Source organism: Perognathus longimembris, chromosome 4 (assembly GCF_023159225.1).
Source record: "Perognathus longimembris pacificus isolate PPM17 chromosome 4, ASM2315922v1, whole genome shotgun sequence".
NCBI classification, from domain to species: domain Eukaryota; kingdom Metazoa; phylum Chordata; class Mammalia; order Rodentia; family Heteromyidae; genus Perognathus; species Perognathus longimembris.
In genome coordinates, this window is record NC_063164.1 from 40,363,651 (window position 1) to 40,385,595 (window position 21,945).

General features: G+C 38.0%; 1 non-coding gene across 1 annotated transcript; it reads left to right on the forward strand.

The window, feature by feature from the left end:
• The first annotated feature begins 19,060 nt into the window (after positions 1-19,060).
• Positions 19,061-19,167, forward strand: LOC125350997. The gene has a single exon (XR_007210895.1). It is a non-coding gene; the product is annotated as a U6 spliceosomal RNA (small nuclear RNA).
• The last annotated feature ends 2,778 nt before the right edge of the window (positions 19,168-21,945 follow it).

Genomic DNA, 21,945 nt, shown 5'->3' on the forward strand with positions numbered 1-21,945 from the left:
TTACTAGTCACATAAAGAAAATAATGCTATTGATTTCCTTAGGAACAATGTTCTAAGTAAGATAATGCCTGTTTAGTATATGAATGCCTGTCTATGTGTGTGCAAAAACTCCACTTGGGCTCTTATCCCGAATCCATAGACACTCCTCTTTTTACTTACTCTTTGTTTTATTTTTTGCTTTATTTTTGAAAGGATATGTCCCCGCCATCCCAGAGGACCATGCAGCGATAATCACAGACAGGAGAAGGTTCTTAAGGAGGTTTATTAGTGGGGCCATAGTTCTGACGGGAGAGGGAGCTACATAGCACATGCACCTTATCCAGGTGGCAGCTTCTGTCTCTGGGGGTAAAAGGGAAGTAGGTTGGTAGTGAGTACAGTGGCTCGATCATTAGGTATGGGTGGATCTGGGGCTAATGGGAGGAGCTGAGGACCTGAGGACCTGAGGCTTGGGAAATGATAACAATTTGTAGTGTAGTTGTAGACGAGAGGATTGAATCCTGCTTCTTTGTTTACTTGGTACGTGAACTTTCCATTACTTTGACAAAGATCTGAAGGAAACAAATTAAAAGGAAGAAAGGTTCATTTTGAGTTATTTTTCAGAGGTTTCAATACAAGATCTTTTGGCCTTGTTTTTTTTGTGCCTATGATGGCACAGTACTGTCACTGATGGGAGTGCATTGTGGAGTAGGCCTGTTCACTTCATGGAAGTGGGGAGTAAAACGTACCCTAATATCTCTTTCAACCTCTTTCCTCCATTACCTGACATCCCTCCACTAGGCCTCACCTTTTGCAGGTTCCACCACCACTTGTAGGCTTCAGGCCTCCACACGGAAGGCTTTAACACATGGGGCCTCTGTGGAGCATTTTATATCTACCACATAGCACAATTGTAATGTTTGTTTCTTTGTAAATCCTCCCCTTTAAGATTTCTTGTGGACGTAGTATGTAATTGCTTTAACACTCTCTTTCTCTTGTCTCTAACAGTACACTTTTAAGTCTTTAGTTTTTTATTTTTATGCCAGTACTGGAGCTTGAACTGAGAGTCTTATGCTGTTGTTTCTTTGCTTTTTCATAGGAGGCTGGCACTCTACCACTGGAACCACACCACTTTCCCTAATCTCAAAAAAATGGTTTCTGCCTATGCTGGCTTCAAACTGTGATTCTCAAACCTCAGCCTCCTGACTAGCTAGGATTACAGGCATGAGACACCGGCACCAGATGTTAACCTTTAGTTTTTGAAGAATATTATTGGTAATCATTGTGAAATGAATGAACTATAATAATTAAGAAATTACAAGAATCTAGAACCTCAGATTATAATGGTGACTCATGAATCATAGATTTCTGCTTCCATTGGCTCCTTTTGAGCTTTACTTTTATTTCCTTCAATGAGATTGTAATCTGGATAGTGAGAAAAAGATGTTTCCTTGACTCAAGGAGAAAGCATACATTTCTAAATACTGTGAGTTGATTATTAGCCCTTTTCTTATATTTATTTTCTCCCTTTACCCACACAAATTCTCGATGTAGCCCAGACTCTCTCAAAGTCATAATCTTCCTAAGCACTGGCATTACAGGAATATGTCACCATTCTCATCTTTATGTATTTCTTTCCTACACTAAAAACAATAAAGTCTTGCTATGGAATTCATCGTTTTTTTGAAATAAGGAAATCATTTTTTTGTGGTCTTCAGTAAAAAAGGGAAGCAGAATTGGGAATTTTATACTCTATTTTTTTTGACTTTTTTTTTTTTTTTTTTTTTGCCAGTCCTGAGCCTTGGACTCAGGGTCTGAGCAATGTCCATGGCTTCTTTTTGCTCCAGGCTAGCATTCTGTCACTTGAGCCACAGTGCCACGTCTGGCTGTTTTCTATATATGTGGTGCTGGGGAATCGAACCCAGGGTTTGTGTATATGAGGCAAGCAGTCTTGCCACTAGGCCATATTCCCAGCCCTTCATTGAGTTTTTAATCAAAACTTAATTCATCAATATACACTGTAGACAAAGTGCAATGGTTACAAATTCAGATATTGAAGAAAGCAAGGCCATAAACTTGAGTGTTAAGATGAGTGAAAAACATGAACAGTGGGGAGAGAGTAAATCCTCATTCTAAAAGAACTCAAAGGCAAATAGTGCCACACCTGATCTGCTTAATTTTGTTAAATAAGCTGTGAATTTACTACCTTATCTATAGCTATTCTGATAACTTTATATCTACTAGAATATCTGAGAACATATATTTTGGAATTAAGTTACTAAGCAGAAAATTTGGTGCTGAAATAGAAATTATTGTTTGCTACCCAGTAACTTAAATGTTAACACCTCCCTTCCTTGGTGTGTTTGTGTATATATGTGTATTTTGGTGTTTTGTGTGTGTATGGGAATTATCTGTTATGTTCACATTTCCATTTTGAGCATAAACATGGAAATTTCTTCCTCTTCCTCTTCATAATGCTAGGTATATAATTAAGATTGAGAAGGGATTCTGCCTGAAGCTTTCCCTCTATTCTACCTATGGTTTTTAATTTCAAAATAATGAGAGAAGGACTCAAATAGAATTTAGGAGTTAGTTTGTCAAAGCACTGGACGAATACATACATTTCAAATCATTAGCCAGTAATAGGATTCATACCAAACCTTGGTTTCTACTTTTTTTTTTACTATTATATATATGGCTTTGTTTGTTTACTAAACCTGGTTTCCTAGGCTTTTTATAGATTCTGTAAGCAACATTTACTGTGGATTATGATTCTTTGTGAATTAGATTTGATTTTGATTGTAGTTGTTTGCAAGTTAGAAATCTGTTATATAGTCTAAATTATGTCATCTTCCAGATTCATATGTTGAAGTTATGGCATTTATTATCTCAGAATGTGACTATATTTAGAGATAAAGCTTCCCAATAGGCAATTAAGTAAAAATAGGGAAGGACTAATTTTGTGTAAATGGTGGTGTATAGAAAAGCATATGTGGACACACAGTGTCACTGGGAATTTATATGCAGAGAAAGAACCCTCCCTGCAGACGGACAGAAGGTGGTGATTTACGAGCTGTTGAGAGAAGCCTCATAAGAAATTAAACCTGCAGATACCTTCATCTTGAGCCTATATCCTCTACAACTATGAGAAAAATAATTTGTATTGTTTAAGCCACAAGACCTGTAGTCATTTTTTATGACAGGCCTGGCAGTCTCACAAAGACTGACACAAAATCATGTCCTGTAGTGGTTGCTGTTATGGTTTGCAGAGGGAAGACTTGTTAGTTTATCTAAATTAAGTTACTATATTAAGAAAGGCTGATTTAACTGGCCACATAAAAAATCAATTTTGTGAATGGATGTGGTACGTATTAGAAAGTCTTTTGGTTTAAGTAGTGAGTGCTTCAAAAATACTTCTGACATGTCATCTCCTTTAGGACACTTTTTCCTCCAAAACAATCTATTAGAAAAGACTTGGCAGTGTTCCCATAGAGCAAGTAAAATCTCTTTTAACTTGTCAGTTTCAATTTTGATGCTATAAACTTTTACTTCAACCTACATAGAGATCAGATTTTCCCAAGTGAGTGACTTATCTGTTTCTATTTCAAATATTTCTTGGTCCCATTATGATAATAGCTACTATGGCATTTGTCAAGAAATCATGATGTACAATTTCCAAATATTTTTTTGCTTCAGTGAAGCTAAAACCATTTTCATGATTCCCATCATGTCATTTCCCTAGTGCAATTGCTTTCTGTTGGTTTCCTATGTTCCTTTGGATTCAGTACAAATAATTCTTCTGCACTTTGCTCAACCACAGGCTCTGGTTTTTATCTTACATTATTTCAATTGATACTACTCATTTTAGGCCAGTGTTTCCTATTCCTCATCTCCACACACAAAGTACTCCTCTCTCATGTGTTAGAGGTGTTTGGTTTTTTTTTTTTTTTAATAGGATCTAGGAAAAAACACTACCTTCCATCTAAGAACTATAACTAGAAATGTCACAATGAAAACCCCCACCTTGTTTAGTGAACGTATGCTAATATAAATAAAGTTTAGAACTCAAAAAACAAATATATTTACACATATTTCACAGTATATGCAAGATGCTATGAAACCAAACTAAAGGAAATTACTTCTTTTTTTTTTTTTGCCAGTCCTGGGCCTTGGACTCAGGGCCTGAGCACTGTCCCTGGCTTCTTCCTGCTCAAGGCTACCACTCTGCCACTTGAGCCACAGCGCCACTTCTGGCCATTTTCTGTATATGTGGTGCTGGGGAATCGAACCTAGGGCCTCGTGTATCCGAGGCAGGCACTCTTGCCACTAGGCTATATCCCCAGCCCAGGAAATTACTTATTATGTAGGAAAGTTAGAGCTTCTCAGAAGAGGTGACATTTGAATTGTGGAAATAGGAGTTTACTAATGAGAGCAGAGAATTGTGGGTACTCCGCGCAGAGGAAATCACATTTGCAGATATATAAATGTATGAAAGTACATGACATTTCAGGCGATGATGATGAGGTGGTAAAGAAACGTTGAGACAGTGACAAAAGATGAAGCAGAACATATATTAGGAGTAGACTTTTAAAAGAGCCTTACATAAATTTTTTAAGAACTTGGGCTTTAAAGTAAAGTTATTACTGAGCCATTCAAAGTTTTTATAGAGATATATTATCTCGGATCTGTATTTTAGCCAAGATAAATCTGACAAAAGATAAATTAGGAGCAAGAGTGGCTAGGCATAGTGAAATCAATTATGCTTCTGCAGTCAACTTGGAGAGGAATGATGAAAGCCTGTATATATTAATAATGATAGAGATAAATTAAAAATGGAGGGTTACTGAGTTGTAAATACTCTGGATAAATCTGTATCAAAGGACTTGAGGAATGAGAATAGCATGTAGGGATTGTGGCTGATTTTTATGCTTGGGTAATAGCAAGGGGAATGGAAAATAAGAATTTAGTTTGGAACAGGATATACAGCATGCTCTTTCTAGGTAGAGATATAGGGTAAGCAGGTGAGAGGCTAAAAATAATGATTTTAGATTCATCTGCAGTATTGTTGCAATTAAAAACACAGAATAGGTGAGATCATCCTGGGAGAGTGAATAAAGCAAGATAAGAGATCCCATGATCACCCATAAGTTAACAGTAACATGTGAGAGAGGAAGTGGAAGTCTGTGGTACTGTAAAATATGATCCTAAATTAATTTATTCTCTTCAAGCGGTGGTATATAAATTCCCTCATACTTGAACATTGGGTTGGTGGTTTACTTCCAACAAATGAATTCAAATCAAGACTTCTGCTTGGAAGAAGGGCATGGAATGTACTGTACTTCCCTATCTGCTATGTTTTGAAGACACTTAGGCAGCCTACAAGGAGACCCATATGATGATCAATTAAAATTGCTTGCTAATTGCTAGTGAGAAACTCAGATATCTTTTTTTTTTTTGCCAGTCCTGGGGCTTGGACTCATGGCCTGAGCACTCTCTGTGGCTTCCTTTTTTTTTTTTTTTGCCAGTCCTGGGCCTTGAACTCAGGGCCTGAGCACTGTCCCTGGCTTCTTCCCGCTCAAGGCTAGCACTCTGCCACTTAAGCCACAGCGTCACTTCTGGCCGTTTTCTGTATATGTGGTGCTGGGGAATCGAACCCAGGGCCTCATGTATCCGAGGCAGGCACTCTTGCCACTAGGCCATATCCCCAGCCCTGCTTCCTTTTGTTGAACCTAGGGCTTCATGCATGCTAGACAAGCCCTCTACTGCTAAGCCAAATTCCCAGCCCCACAGACATTTTTAAAAGTAAAATATCTTGGGGTTGTAGTGGTACCAGTGGGAGGACTAATAGAGGAGGTCAATAAAGATGAGTATGATCCAAGTAGTTTATTTGTATTTATTTATTTATGTACATATATACAGTTACTTAAATCAAGTATTGAGTACATACTTTTTGAACAGTGCCATCCCTTCCCTCTTTCCCAGTTTTTACCATCCGTCTCCACCTACAAGTTGTATAATTCATTTTCAACATAGTATCTATGAGTACTATTGGTTCATTTGTTTATCCTTTGTCCCTCCATTTCTCTGCCCCCCCTACCCTCCCAAAGGTAGATATACAAACAAGCAAGACAAAAAGAAAAACCAAAAAGAAAAAATAAAAAGCCTATTGTTTCCATTTCCTGTAGTTCATTTCAATAAATATTATTTTATATGATTGTATGCACCTAATTATTGTGCCTTTGTGATCCTCACTTAAGAATATCCTCTTTTGTTCTCATATTGTGTGAATGCCTAGAGACCTGTATAATTCATTTTATTCCAGTATTTTTAAAAAAAACATCCAGTGTTTACTTGTATATTTATAAGCACATTCTACTTGCCACAAATGAAGGAAACTATGCAACCTATATTTCTTTGGGTCTGGCTTACTTTGCTTAATATCCTTTTTTCTTAGTCTTTCTATTTCTTGTTTTTTTTTTTTTTTTGGTTTGTTTGTTTGTCTTTTTTTTGGTCTCAAACCAAGGTTCATTTATTGAGCAAAATGACCAGCCCATGCTAACTCAGCTCTGGAGTGAGTAGCCAGTCTTTCTATTTCTTAATGACTTGTATAATATCATTCTTTCTGATGGATGAGTAGAATTCCATTGTATATATACCATATTTTTTGATCCATTCATCTAGTAAGGGGCATTTGGGTTGATTCCATATCTTGGCTATGTTAAACAATGCTGCAATGAACATGGTTGTGCTGGTACCTTTAGTGTGGCCTTGTTTGTAGTCTACTGGATAAATGCCCAGGAATGGAATTTCTGGATGATAGGGAAGCAATGTTTAGTCTTTGAAGGAATGGCTTTCCAGAGTGGTTGAACAAATTTACATTCCAACCAACAGTGTAATAGAGTTCGCTACATCCCTACCAGTATCTGTTATTGTTAGTTTTCTTGATAATGGCCATTCTAGCTAGGGTAAGTTGGAATCTCAGTGTTCTTTTGATGCACACTTCTTTTATGTCCAGAGATGGTGAACATTTCCTCATGTGTCTACTGGCTATTATTACTTGTTTTGAGAAGCCTCTCTTTGTCTTTAGACCATTTATTAATGGGATTGTTGTTTCTTTAAGGGTTTATTTCTTTGGGAGGGTTCATTTTTTGAGTGTGAAGTATATTTTAGATATAGGCCCTTTCATATTATGAAGATAGATGAAGCCCAGAGGGGGGTGAATTTGATCAGTGGACATTGTATGCACGCATGCAAATATCAAACTGAAACCTCCCTTTTTTACAAAGAATATATGCCAATTTAAAAAAGCATAGCTAGAAGGAACTAAAAGCATCTTTCTGGCAACAGTATGAGTGTGAGCCAATGTGGAAATGGATCCTGTATTCCCATTCCCATTCCCATTCCCATTCCGATGACTAAACCCAAACAATACCTCACTGCAACCTCATGAACCTGAGCCAGATCACCCTGATGCTCTTGAAATTCACAACAGAAACTTAGAGATAATGAATAGTTGCTGTTTCAATTCTCTACGCCTTAAGGTGATTTGTTAAAGAGTAATGCATACCTAATATAAAGCTGTTAAGGAACAAAGGACAAAGAATTAGAAGAAATATAAGGAGTTATGTTAAAGACAAAAGAAGAGAGAAGAGTTTGGGGAGGAATGCAAAATAGGCAAAAACCCCTTGGCACAGTAAGATCAATTTGATTCAAGTTGGAAGCAATGGACACTTACAGTGGTAGAATAGTCAAGAGAAAGGGTGAATCAATTCAGCACTGACACCCACTAGACACTATGTAGGAAATGATCTACACAACTTTAGAGGGAGGGGAGTCAGGAAGGGAAAAACTGGGAGAGAATGAGGGAGGGGTGACATTGTTCAAAAAGAAATGTCCTCATTACCTGACTTATGTAAGTATAACCTCTCTGTAATCACCTTTTCAATCAAAATTTAAAAAATTAAAAAGAGAAAGAACCAGTAACACTCAAGGATTTTTGTAACCATAAATAGATTGAGGGAATGACTGAAATAAGGAAAGATATGGTCAGGAAGATAGAGAAAATTGAATATATTTAGAGAGGTGAAAAACCAGCTTGTTGATGTAAAGAGAGTTATTGAAGTGAGGATTTGACAGACAACACAAAGAGGGGTCCTTTATTCTGCAAAGCAGAAACAAATCGGAGTCACTATGAGATAAAGAGAAATGGAGTATGAATGGACACAAATATAAGTATTTGGAAGGAGAGGGAAGCATAGATGAACTTTTTCTTTCTCTTTTGGAAGTACTGGCATTTGAACAAAGGGCCTTACTCTTGCTAAGCAGACATTTTAGCACTTGAGTCATGTCCCCAGGACTTTTGCTTTAGTTATTATTTTTTCACATGCAGTGTTAGGTTTTGCACGTCGCCTGGTCTAGACTGAAATTCTCCTACCTATGTTTCTTGTGTAACTGGGATTGCAGGTATGTATTACCACCCAGCATTATTTGTTGATGGGGAGTCTTGCTAACTTTTTACATGGGCTGGTCTCCAATTTCTGTCCTCCAAAATTCACCTCCTGAGTAGTGACTATGGTTCCAAGCCACTGTGCTCAGCCTCTTTTAAATGGCAATTTTCTAAAAATAAAGTAACTGGGGCTGGGGATATAGCCTAGTGGCAAGAGTGCCTGCCTCGGATACATGAGGCCCTAGGTTCGATTACCCCAGCACCACATATACAGAAAACGGCCAGAAGCGGCGCTGTGGCTCAAGTGGCAGAGTGCTAGCCTTGAGCGGGAAGAAGCCAGGGACAGTGCTCAGGCCCTGAGTCCAAGGCCCAGGACTGGCCAAAAAAAAAAAAAAAAAAAAAAAAAAAATAAAGTAACTGAATGGATAGGCAAACCATTTAGAGCCTCATTAGAAAGCATTCTGCACCCATTTCAGATCAGTCTTTCCCTCATGGATCTGCCTTTATTCACATCAACCCGTTTTGTTTTCTTAATCATATAGTACTGAGTACTGATAGACAATTATTGTTTCAGTGTACTTAATTATATTTGTATGTGTTCTTTGGGAGAGAGATTTTCCTTTTAGAGAATATGCTGCCTAATTTCCATTAGAGAAAGAAAGTAGTCAATGCTTCACAGAGGCACACAGGGTAGGGGAGGAAATGGCAGGTTGTTTCCCTGTTGAATGCTCTGAGTGTTACAGCCCAATTGTCTATGTAACTTCCTGACTCCTATTTATTACAGAAGATAAATGGCCTACTAAATTAGTTTATTATTTGATTTCCCTGCAAGGTTTTATTGAAGCTTTTTAAAATAAATTTACAAGTAAATTGGACAGAGAGTTTGGACATATTAATTCACATGTCAAGGGTAAATAAGACCTATACCTACACACAGCAAATGGTATCCTCATTAAATGTTGTTTTCATACTGCGAGGCAGAGGTAACACCCCATGGTGTGAAAGGCTGCAGTGCAAAACATGGTGCCACAGAAGGTAAAGTGAGAAAATCTTATGTCTTCAATTAAGTTATGGATTTCTTACTGAAATGAGACAGGTCCTCCAATGGAATAAGCCAAACTCATGATTTAGAAAATCATGAATGTTTTTCTAATGTGTGAAAATACAATTTGTTATTTATGTTCTACTGCCATAGATCAGGCCTGAAAATTGGCACATGCATTTTTCTTTCAGTTAAATTGAAAGCAAGTTTTGAAATTGCTGTAATCCAAATGAGAGTTTCAGTGATCATGTTGGAACTGCTCTCTTGGATAGGTATAAGAATTATACAGTGTCTCAGCTGTCATTGCTTATCTTACCTAATATAACCTTAGCTGATATCTGCTTTTGAAGGTAGAGTTAAGATTATGCCTACTATTGAAATGAAAAAAATGAAGTTTGCATTTGTTGTGCAGTCACCTATTAGACATGTCCAGGCAGGACCAATCTTAAGTTATTCAGCAGTGGAGATTTTACTGGTATTTGGTTTTTACTTCAATCACAAGTATTAAAGGTTTCCTTGATAGTATGCTTTAGTATGCTTTTATTACCTTAGTGAGTTTTTAGTGACTTAGTAGTCAATTTTTCTTTTTATAATTTCAAATTAATTTAGCAAATTATATATTTGTCTTTTCCCGAAGCTTACTTTTATGAAAGCCATTTCATATGCCATATTCACTTAGTAGCCTGTTTTTTTCATTTTAGATATTAAATAGTGAAAAAATCACCATGTAGAGACTGTGATTTACTGTTTAGCAAACAGATTGAGGGAGATCTTTCCTCCATATCCCTCCTTTCACTCCTGCCGCCCTTCTTCTCTCCCTGCCTCCCTCTGTTTCTTTATTCCTTCCTTTTTGGAAATCTGGGCTGGTCTCAAACTAACTGTATTTTCCAGGCTGGACTTAAAACAGCAATACTCCAGCTTCTACTCCGAAATGTTATGATTACAGGTGTGTACAAATATACTAGTCAAGATTTTTCATTCTTAATCAGATGATCAAATGTCTTTTTTACATCATTTAAACAATTCCAGCATTATTATCCTCTTTCACAACCTTTTTCCAATTATCTGATTTTTTCCTAAACTTATTTCTGATAAACACATTATGATTCCATATTTATTTATCATATCAACCAAACACTTATCTTCTCATAGTTTTCCTAGTCTTGAGTATGGTTTCTTCATATTCTTTTTTCCCCTGAAGAGATCTTATTTTTTCTTATGGTTTTACCAAGTAGCTCCATGTTGGAAGTTATATAATGATATGCAGAATCTTTGGTTTTATTCATGGAAGTGGCAGCACTAACTAAATCACTTCCACCTGCCAGGTTTTAATGTGCTCAGATTTTATGATCTAGCACAAGTGACACTCAGTAAAATCCTCCTAGATTCAGTTCTGTTTTTAAAGATCCACAATGTATTTGCTTATCTCTCCATTATATATAATACAGACTTCCATTTGCCTATATATCTTCCTTATCTGATTTCTTCTGACTTGAGGGGGCTTAAGACCTTATCCCATCTGCTTCTCCCTTGTTAGACTGACTGGCATGAAGACACTTGATAATATTCATTGAATGAATAATTGAAGGTTGAGCAACTTCTCCTTTTGTATTAGTTCCCAATGGCAATGCAATGAATTAACAAGTGACTTGAGATAATAAATGTTTATCATCTTATAAGTCATTTCTGTTAGAGACCTGGGCTTGGTTTTCTGGAGCTTCTGGTGGCTTCAAGGAATTGCCAGTGCCAAGATCTTATCGAAAGGCTCAAATGAGGGGGTGTATTTGGGTATTGGTGGCTCATGCCTATAGTCCTATCTACATAGGATACTGAGATTTGAGGATCCGTTGAAAGTCAACTCAAGTGAAAAACTTAATGAAACTTTTATCTCCATTTTTGACTAAAAGCCAAAAATAAAAATGTGGCTCTGGGCAGGGAATATGGCCTACTGGCAGAGTACTTACTTTGCATACATGAAGCCCTGAGTTCAATTCCTCAGCACCACATATGTAGAAAAATTCAGAAGTGGAGCTGTAGCTCAAGTGATAGAGTGCAAGCCTTGAGCAAAAAGAAGCCAGAAACAGTGCTCAGGCCTGAGTCCAAGCCCCAGGAATGGCCTCCCCCCCAAAAGAAAAATTTGTGCTTGTCACCCATAGCTTCATGACAATTAAATGCTTTTCTACTGCCTAGATGGTGATATTAACAAATATAGATTTCTGAAGTCTCTTTTATACCCTGTTCATGATCATAAAGCTCTCCTGACTTAAACACTTTCCCAAAGTTCGGAAAAACACAAACATTCTGACTATATTAAAATGATACCCACCTGAGTTGGGCCTTGAGTCCTTGAACACACTGTAGGAGAGTGATGCAGTACAGCCAGCAACTAGACTTGCACATTCATCCCATTAGTATTGGTTCAAAATGTAGACTGTCAAACTTGCAGAAATTTTGTGTGCCAGTTATTAAACGTACTATTATTAAAAACTAAATTGTGGGCCAGGCATGGTGGCACACATCTGTAATTTCTGTTACTTGGGAGACAGAGATTCAATCAGCCTGGGGAAAAATTAGCAAGATCCATTCTTAGCAAATAATCTGGGCACAGTAATACATATCTACAATCTTAGCAGGCCTGGATATGAGTAGGAATGCAGTCCAAGTCTGGCTCTGGACAGAAAAATAAAACAAAGAGAAAGATGCTTCTGCTGTGGCTCAAGGGTTGAATGCCTATGTAGCAAATGTAAGTCCATGAGTTCAAGCCCTAGTGCTGTAAAAAAAATTATTCAAGTTTTAATGCAATAACATGTATTGTACAAAAATAGTAAATATTCAGTATTATCTATGCTTGTGAGATTGTGACTATTGTATTCACATAGTAGCAATACTGGATAATTACAGGCTTTGGAACATCTCTTTCCAACAGTATGTTCAGTGATGTTATTTGGTGAGCTTGAAATGATATACAATGGAAAATTTCCCAGATGGAAATCAACAAATTATACAAATTGGCTTCTTTCTCCCTCTGCTGCCTACTGTATAACATTTACCAACACAACTTTGATTTTTCTCCTCCCTCTCTGTACTAGAACTTAAACTCAGGGTCTTGCTCCCTTGCCTTACTCATTTGGCTGTTGCTCTACCACTTGAACCACATGTGTAGCCAGAGTATGATTTTTTTGACACTTTGAGGTTTACACTTAATTTATTTTCTTTTGTGTAGTACTATCAGAAAGTATGACATTTGTTTTTTTTCCTAAGAGAAATTTGCATAAAATTAGAAGGATTTAAAATTTTGAACAATATTCCAGGTAGACAAGAACTGAATTCCTTCAATGGGAATGAGTGAGGGAAGAGAATTTCTCCAAGACTGAGAGAGGTTCATGAACTGCCCAAACTATCATCCAATAACTTGCTTCCAGGCACTACCCTTAGAATTGACGAGCCATTTGAGTGAATTTGTTCTGTGTTTCTCTAGAGAGACAGTCCCAGGGCAGTGAGACTCCCACCTTTGGACCAAAATTCTTGTGTTTAGGTGTGGCCTGGAACAAGCAGAATTGTCTTCCTTATGGGACCAAGTGACTTTTGATAAGCTATCAAAGGAAATCATGTCAAAGATGAGGAGGATGCCTGACATCTCAAGGACCTAAGAGGAATTTCCTGCTGGTGCCTGTGATGGGAATTTAGAGTTGGAATTAATTTGGTTTACAAGAAATAAAAGAATTTGACATTTCTTGTCTACTGTTCATAGCTGAAAACAAACAACTTGTTTCTTGGTATCCATGAGGACTGTCTTTAAGAACCGGCTTGAATACCAAAATCTGCAGAAGTTGTCTTTTATGTAAAATAGCACAGCATTTATATACAACCAATGCACATCCTTCTTTAGAGAATAGTGACAAGAAAAATGGTTATTTTTCCTCTGTAACCTTTTATTCTTAAAATTGTCTATGGTTTCCCTCATCGGGAAGAATTAGTACACGTCTAGGGTTATCCTAGCAGATCACAATAGCTCAATAGCTATTCACATATGAATACATAAGATGACTAAATGAAATGAACTCTGAATTATGGAAACTGCTACGGGGTCCGGGGGAGGTATCCCAAGTGGGACTCAAACCCAGGTCTCTCCAGAATCCACCATGCAGAGACAGTCTCAAGCAAATATGGATTTATTGGGGAAGTAAAAATCCAGCTGACCGGCCAGGGACACAGTGCAGACTCAGGAGCTGAAACTGTGACCCCTAACAGTCTTCACACTGGGGTTTATATAGGTAAAAGCATAGCACTGATGTAGGGGGTTGATGCAAGGGGTAGAGCAAACAACAAACAAGTTAAGCAAACCATTTACAGAAGTTTGCGGTCAGGTTGCTACCATGTTTCCCTAATCAAGATGGCGTCAGCTGTACTCCCTACAACAGAAACAAGTAGTTATCACTATTGTTATTTTCAACATACCATGTGAAATTGTGCCCTTTTTTCTTTTGTCTTTCTTTCCCGTGGTTTTACCTCTGCTGTCACTGTTACTGATTTTGGTACCCTGGATATTGTATATATCTGTATTGGAACTAGGGAAGGGAAAGGGAATACCAAAATCGAGAGACAAAGGATAAAAAGACAAAGCAAGGCAAAAACAATACGTACAAAACTACGTGGTGTAAACCAACTGCACAATTCCAGTGGGGTAGGGAAATGGAGAGGGTGGAAGGTGGGGCAAAATAAAGGAGGTAACAAGTTGGATAAGAAATGTATGCACTGCCCTACGTATGAAACTGTAACCCCTCTGTACATCACTCTGACAATAAAGAAATAAAAAAAATAAAATTATCAAGATTGGTGGCAAGGCCCAAGTAGTAAAATGCTTTCCCTGTGAGTGCAAGACCTGAGTTCCAGCACCAATAATGTGAACTAAAATGTCAAGATTGCAGGGAGATATCTGCTTTTGTGATCATAAAATATGAAGGATATAAATATTTTAAGAATAAAATATTGACTAGTTTCTAGTAATTTTTATAAATTAAAATTTCTAAATGCAATATGGCGGTCAGATCTGGCCAGCGCCATCATTGGCTGTTGAGTGGTGTCAGATTGACTCCATCTCAGATTAGTTAAAGAGTACAGAAGCCGACTCCATCTTCACTAAATTCTCCCCTGCCCCTGAGCCTCAGGGTTGGGAGTGTGCCCTGTCTGCTCAGAATCCAGGGAAGTTCCCCTTCAATATGATAAGGTTGTGTAAACTGGTTGACCACCTGAGTTGTGGAAGGTTCAAGAAACATTCAAGGTTAAACCTGTGACCTCCCATGAATAGGCATATCCACCTGCATCATGTGAGCCCTGCCAAATCTGTGTGCCAATTCTAACTGGAATGATCCGTTGCTATGAGGCAGCCTGTAACTCCTTTGGCCACCTGTATGTGACCTGGCATGCTCTGTAAGTGTTGTAACCTCATTGGCCACCTGTCTGGCAGGCTTGACCATGTGGTATTTGCCTTTACAGCTTGACCCTGAGCATGGCCTGGGGCACGTGGTCCCAGCTCCCGCAAGTGTGGGCTGCGGCCCTGGCAGGCCAGCTTGCTTTTTGCAGTCCCAGCTCCTGAGTCTGGGCTGTGACCCTGGCTGGTCAGTATACTTTTTACTTCCCCAATAAATCCATCTTTTTACTTGAGACTATCTCTGAGTGGTAGACTCTTGGGGGGATGGGAGATCCCCCCTTCAGACCCCATTACATTGTGGTCCCCTCCCTTGGGGGGACCCCATTACACTTAAAACAGATTAGTTCTAAGAAATAAGCACTCACACAACTTTTATTATTTATTTATTTATTTACTTATTTATTTGTGTACAGGTTCCGGGGCCTGAACTCTGGGCCTTATGTTCTTGGCTTTTTCACTCATAGCTGGCATTCTTAACAGGTGAGTCACATTTTTTTTGCCAGTCCTGGGACTTGAACTCAGGACCTGAGCACTGTCCCTGGCTTCTTTTTGCTCAAGGCTAGCACTCTACCACTTGAGCCACAGCACCATTTCTGGCTTTTTCTATATATGTGGTGCTGAGGAATTGAACCAAGGGCTTCATGTATGCGAGGTAAGTTCTTTACCACTAGGCCATATTCCCCGCCCAGAGCCACATTTTTATTTTTAGCTTTTAGCCAGCTAAAAATGGAGATAAGAGTTTCATAGAGTTTTTCGCTTGGGTTGACTTTCAACAGATCCTCAAATATCAGTATCCTAAGTAGATAATACTACAGGCATGAGCCATCAATACCCAAATACATTTTATTTTGTTTCTGATCTTACAGAAATCTGCTATAACTTCATGTGCAATATACCTAATTCATTTCCATTTCTCTTCTTTTCCCAATATTTTGAATATACACAATTACTGATATTTGGCAGGCCTTCTATCATTAGTAAAGATAATTTTTATGTACAAACGGATACTGTATTACACTTGGAAGAAAATGGGAAATAAAAATGATCTGAATTAATTGACATTTCCAAGACACATAAATGGATGATTTATGGTGCCTCTCTTCCTACAGCACTCCCAAGGTCCTTTTGTTCTTCATAATAAGGCAAAAATATAGTTCAATCTTTAAGAATGAGCTTGGTTCCAAGATAAGTGTTAACCTTGGATTTGATTTGGTTTTATGATCCAGAGGCCAGATTGTGTTTGAGGCCCAGGGTGTACTTTAGTTTAAAATGAGTGCTTCTTAAGTTGTTGACAAATAGACTTGAAGCCCAAAGAACTTGGCTTAGATAGCCTCAGAGCACATCTTAGCTCATACAGAGATAATGACTCAAATAAATATAGCAGTCACAAAACATTCACTTATGAAAACTTCTTATACTTAATTATCAAAATAAATATCAACAGTAAGAGGTAAAGCTATTCAAAACACCTCAAGGACAATCATGACCTTCAGTGTAGAAAATAGAAGCATGGTTTTCTTTCTTTCTGCCCCAGGAGTTGTATTGTTATTTTTATCTATTCTTCCTTTTACTTTAACAATCTACAACATCAAATTTACCCATATGAAGCTCCTATTTTCAGAAGCTTCTACATTTCTTAAGCACTTATCTGAGTGTTTAGGAAAACATGTCTACTCTTCTTTCCTCTCCTTCCTCTCTTATCCACTTACCTCCAGACATACAATAGTTCAGCTACTCAACAACAAGCTTATTGGAAAGGGAAGGAAGTTTACTCTTGGTGGTAGTGTAAACATTATTTAAAAGTTTTGATAAACCCCAGTGTGGTTTTAAAAAAGGCAAGTTAAATAGTACAGTTTGTTTTTATTTTTATTATCATCTAGAGATTAAGGATGCAAAGTGAATAAGGTGTGATTGCTCTTCTCAGTTTAATGGCAGATAAACATGAAACAATTACTCTAAATCTTGAAATACAAGTCTGCCAAGTGTTCAAAATGGAGTTCAGGAACAAGTAAAAATGCCTTTGACAAGTTGTAAGAGAATATGATATAGGCCTTACTGTAGTTTGAATATAGACTTAATAATAGGAAATTAAGAAAAAGAGGCCTTAAAAATCAGAACCAAAATGCAAGTATTGTGAAAAATCATTCCCACTAGCCTAACACAAGCAGAGAGGTATAATAAGAGACCACAATTCCCTTGGCTATAATTATAGGCAGATGAGAGGAACCTAGGAGTAAGTCAAATGCAATCCCAGGACAAGTGGTCAAAAGAAGAAATGAGGAGTTTTGTTTTTGTTTCTTGTTGTATAAAGCGTGTATCTAATCCTGTGTACTTGAGAGAATTTTGGTCACCACAATATCACAGCTTCTTCTAATGACTCAGGGGAAACCAACATAGATAAATGATGAAATTGCTGAACCACATCACCATACTTTTTCTTCTAGTCAGCACCACTGAATAAAATTCTTTCACTGGAAAACTCAACAGATAACACCAGAAGTCAACAGAGGAGAATAAATGCACAGAAGTTAAACTTTGGTAAAGGGAAATTTCCAAAGGAACAGTCTATAAGGGCTCAACAACATAGCAAGATTATCAGGAATTTGATCAAAAGTCCATTAGAAGAGACATAGAGCAGCAACTTTCAGAATCATTGGCAAAGCACATTGTATACCATTATTCTTTGAAGTAATCTTCAACTTGAGGAACAACAGATCAAGACTTCATAACTTTGGAAATTCAGGAGACCTGATTAAAAAATTTCTGATACTAAATGAATTCATTAGCAGTTTTATTTGTAGGGCTAAGATTCACTTTACAAGGCAATAGTGATTTATTTCACCTATGTTCTTGCCCTGTTTTCCTCACACAAATATATCCCATTGTAAGGGCTGACCTGAGAACCTGAGTAACTAAATATAAGTTTTAGTGTTAAAATTATAACAGCTTCTATACCCTGGTGATAACTCCATGCTATAGGGCTGCACCCCAACCCATGAGACTAGTTTCTTGTAGTTTGACATTTAAAAATATAGGGAGCCATTGTACTCCTGTGTACCTGGGTAGCAAACATGGTAATGGACAGCAAAAAAAAATGATCATAGTCATAAGACTATAGAAATAACCATAATAGTGGGCTGGGAATATGGCCTAGTGGGAAAAAGTGCTTGCCTTGTATACATGAAGGCCTGGGTTTGATTCCTCAGCACCACATATATAGAAAAGGCCAGAAGTAGCACTGTGGCTCAAGTGGCAGAGTACTAGCCTTGAGCAAAAAGAAGCCAGGGACAGTGCTCAGGCCCTGAGTCCAAGCCTCAGGACTGGCATAAATAAATAAATAAATAAATAACCATAATAGTAGTAGAAATGCCATGGTAACTGTTGGGTTGGTTTACTTATGATTGAGTACTGGATTGTCTTAGCCCACTCAAGCTTGCTTAGTGGTAATGGGCAAACATGGTAGCAATTGTTAAAATAAATTTGGTGCTAGGTCAGTCTGACTACAAAATTCTGCTTCTGTAAATGGCTTGCTTAACCCATTTGTGACTTGCTCCATCCCCTGCATTAACCCCCTGCATCAGTGCTACATGAACACCTGTTGTCAGTTCCTGGTATCGAGGCCAGTTCCTGTTATCAAAGCCAAAATAGATAACTGAAAGGGTAGATAGCTAATAGAAATAGGGCAAGACTTGCTTGCTAAATGCCATCCAATCAAGTATCTGCCAAGTTGGAAATACCCTGCCCCTGTTGTAATCACAATAAAAACCCTGCCTATCTGAGGGTCAGGGCTCTCAATCCAGATCCGCTACGTTGGTGATGGTTGAGAGTCCAGGCTTGAGCTTGCAATAAAGACTCTGTGCGTTTGCATCGGAATTGGCTCCTTGGTCGTCTTTGGGGACCCGAAATCTAGGCATAACACCATGTCTTCACCATCAAAAGTCTGCTGAGCTTATAGCTGGGAGTCATAGTGCATGAGGCCCTAGGTTCAATCCCCTTGACATACACATAAACATAAATATATACATAGATGTGTACTTATATTTGTGTGTGTAATAGGGATTGTATTCACTTCTAATTCAGTGCTATTTTTGCATCTAAGGTCAATATTTTAAGGTAGAATTTAAAATAAAGGTACAGCACTGTTTACATTTAAAAGATCTATGGGGTGCTTGCTTTGTCAGCACATATACTAAAATTGGAACAATAAAGAGAAGATTAGCATGGACTCTGTGCAAGGATGATACCCAAATATGTGAAGGGTTCCATATTTTTTTTTATCAGAAAGAATGACATTGACCCATTCATAAGGAAATGGAAAGACTTGGAAAAAAATTCATACTAAGTGAAGTGAGCCAGACCCAAGGAAATGTAGACTCTTTGGTTTCCCTCATTGTTAATAATTAGTATATGTCTAGGATAGTCCTAGCAGATGATCACAATAGCTATGCACATATGATCACATAAGATGATACTAAATGAAATGAACTCCAAGTTATGGAAATAAGTAGATTATCATTGTTGTTATTATTCTTACCATACTGTGTGAAATTATTTATTCTTTTGTTTATCTTCTCTATGGTTTAGCTCCTATTGTCACTGTATTTGATTTTGGTACCCTCAGTGTTGTATATATATTTGTCTGATATAGGGAAGGGAAGGGGAACATCAAAATGGTGAGACAAAGGATAAAAGGCAAAACAATGCAACAGCAATAATTGTAAAACAATATGTTATAAACTAGCTGCACAACTGAGGGGGAGCGGAATTGGGGAGGAGGGAAGGTAGGAGATAAATGAGGGAGGAGGTAAAAAGTTTGACATGATGTACTCACTATCTTTCGTATGTAACTGTAACCCCTCTCTGTACAATACCTTGACAATAAAAGAAACAATTTTTAAAAAGAACAACTACAAAAAAGCTATGGGTTGAAGCTCATTATTAAATACAGTAGCTATATTGATAAGTTGATGTTAAACTTTAACTTAATCTATTTATGTTGCGGATCTTAGGATAAAGTGCATTCTACAATAAAAGGATATGAATGTATAGCTATCATAAATGGTTTTTGTAATGGGGTCCCCCTAAGGAAGGGGACCACAATGTAATAGGGTCCGAGGGGGGGATTCCCCGTGCCTCCAAGAGTCCACCACTCAAAGACAGTCTCAAGTAAAAAGATGGATTTATTGTGGAAGTAAAAAGTATACTGGCAGGCCAGGACTGCAGCCCAGACTTGAAGGAGCTGGGACCATGTGCCCGGGACTCAGGGTCAGGTTATAAAGGCAAGCACTACATAGTCAAGCCTGCCACACACAGGTGGCCAATGAGGTCACAACACTTACAGAGCATGCCAGGTCACACGCAGGTGGCCAATGGAGTGGCAATCTGCATCATAGCAACTGTTTGAACCAACCTATCATTTTAGTTAGACTTAGTGCACAGATTTGGCGGGGCTCACATGATGCAGTCGGATAAGCCTGCTCTATGGGAGGGCACAGGTTTAACCTTGAGCATTCCACTACTCAAGTGGTCACGCAGTTTACACAGTCTTATCACAGAGAAGGGGAACTTCCCTGGATAGGGCAGGGGAGAGCTTAGTGAAGTTGGAGTTGGCTTCTGCTCTCTTTAACTAATTTGAGATGGAGTTAATCTGACAGCCCTCAACAGCCCATGTTGGCACTGGCCAGATCTGACCTCCATATTACAGTTTTCATTGCTGATTTTGACTTCTTAGAATGTATATATCTTTAATGAACAAAGACAAAAGACCCAGTGAACATGAATGATATTATAACATAGAAAGGGAAAGTTAAAATTTGCTGAAATGCATACTATATATTAGCTTTCTTTTGACATATAGCAAATTATTACAAATTACCTTTCCTCAGGTATAGGCACAGCTAACCTGAATCCCTGCTCAAGGTCACATAGGCATTAGAGAAGCTGTTGAATAAAGCTGCAATGTGCTTATTGGCCAAATTTTAGTTTCATAGCTCAATGATTGAGGTCCTCAGTTTCTGGGGACAGTCTGCCATTCCTTGTCACATAGCGCGCTCTCTCTCTCTTTCTCTCTAAAACATGGTAGTTTGCTTGATCTAGGCCAACAGAAGAGTTTATGTTATTTCTTGGGGTCTCAGCTCAGTTCCATCCAGGTTATTCTTCTTCATGAAATCAAATTCAACTAATCAGAGAGCTTAATTACATCTGTAAATTTTTGTTTTCCTTTTTTTGTTTGTTTATTTTGTTTTTTATTTTGCCAGTCCTGGGGCTTGGACTCAGGGCCTGAGCACTGTCCCTGTTTTCTTTTTGTTCAAGGCTAGCACTCTATCTCTTGAGCCACAGCACCACTTCTGGCTATTTCTGTTTATGTGGTACTGAGGATTTGAACCCAGGGCTTCATGCATGCTAGGCAAGCACTTTGCCACTAGGCCACATTCCCATACCACATCTGTAAATTCTTTTTACCATAGAATTTAACCTTAAGGAGGGAAATGATATCCCATCCTACTACATTCACAGGTCCTGCCACACTTATAAGGATCCACACAAGGATCATTTAGGAAAATCTTTCCATTATGTGTTAGTCTTCAATGGCCTATGTTCCTTATGTTCACAAATGAGCTGAGAGCTTTTGTAACACTTTTGTAATATTTAAGCTTTGGATGCTATTAAAGAATTATCCTATCGAAATATAACTCAAACCATGAATATGGACCACAGATGAAACTTCTGATGGGTAGGAAAAACAGAAACAGGCAAAATTAACTTATTTTATTTGCCCAATCTACAGTATCATTATGTCAGTAGGTAATACAGTATAGAATATAACTGGTGAGGTATTATGCATGTTTTTCAAGCCTGGTTTTTGGATACTACATTTTCACTTCTGCTCCTTAGCCACAGGTTTTTGACAGTACAATGCCAGTATGTATTTTCCCATACTCCCCACCAGGTGTCACAATGGGGTTACAGCTCTAAGCCCGCAGTACCAGCAAAATTTTCTCTTGGCAACAAGAATGACTTACTTTGCAAATTACATAATTTTTACTTTTC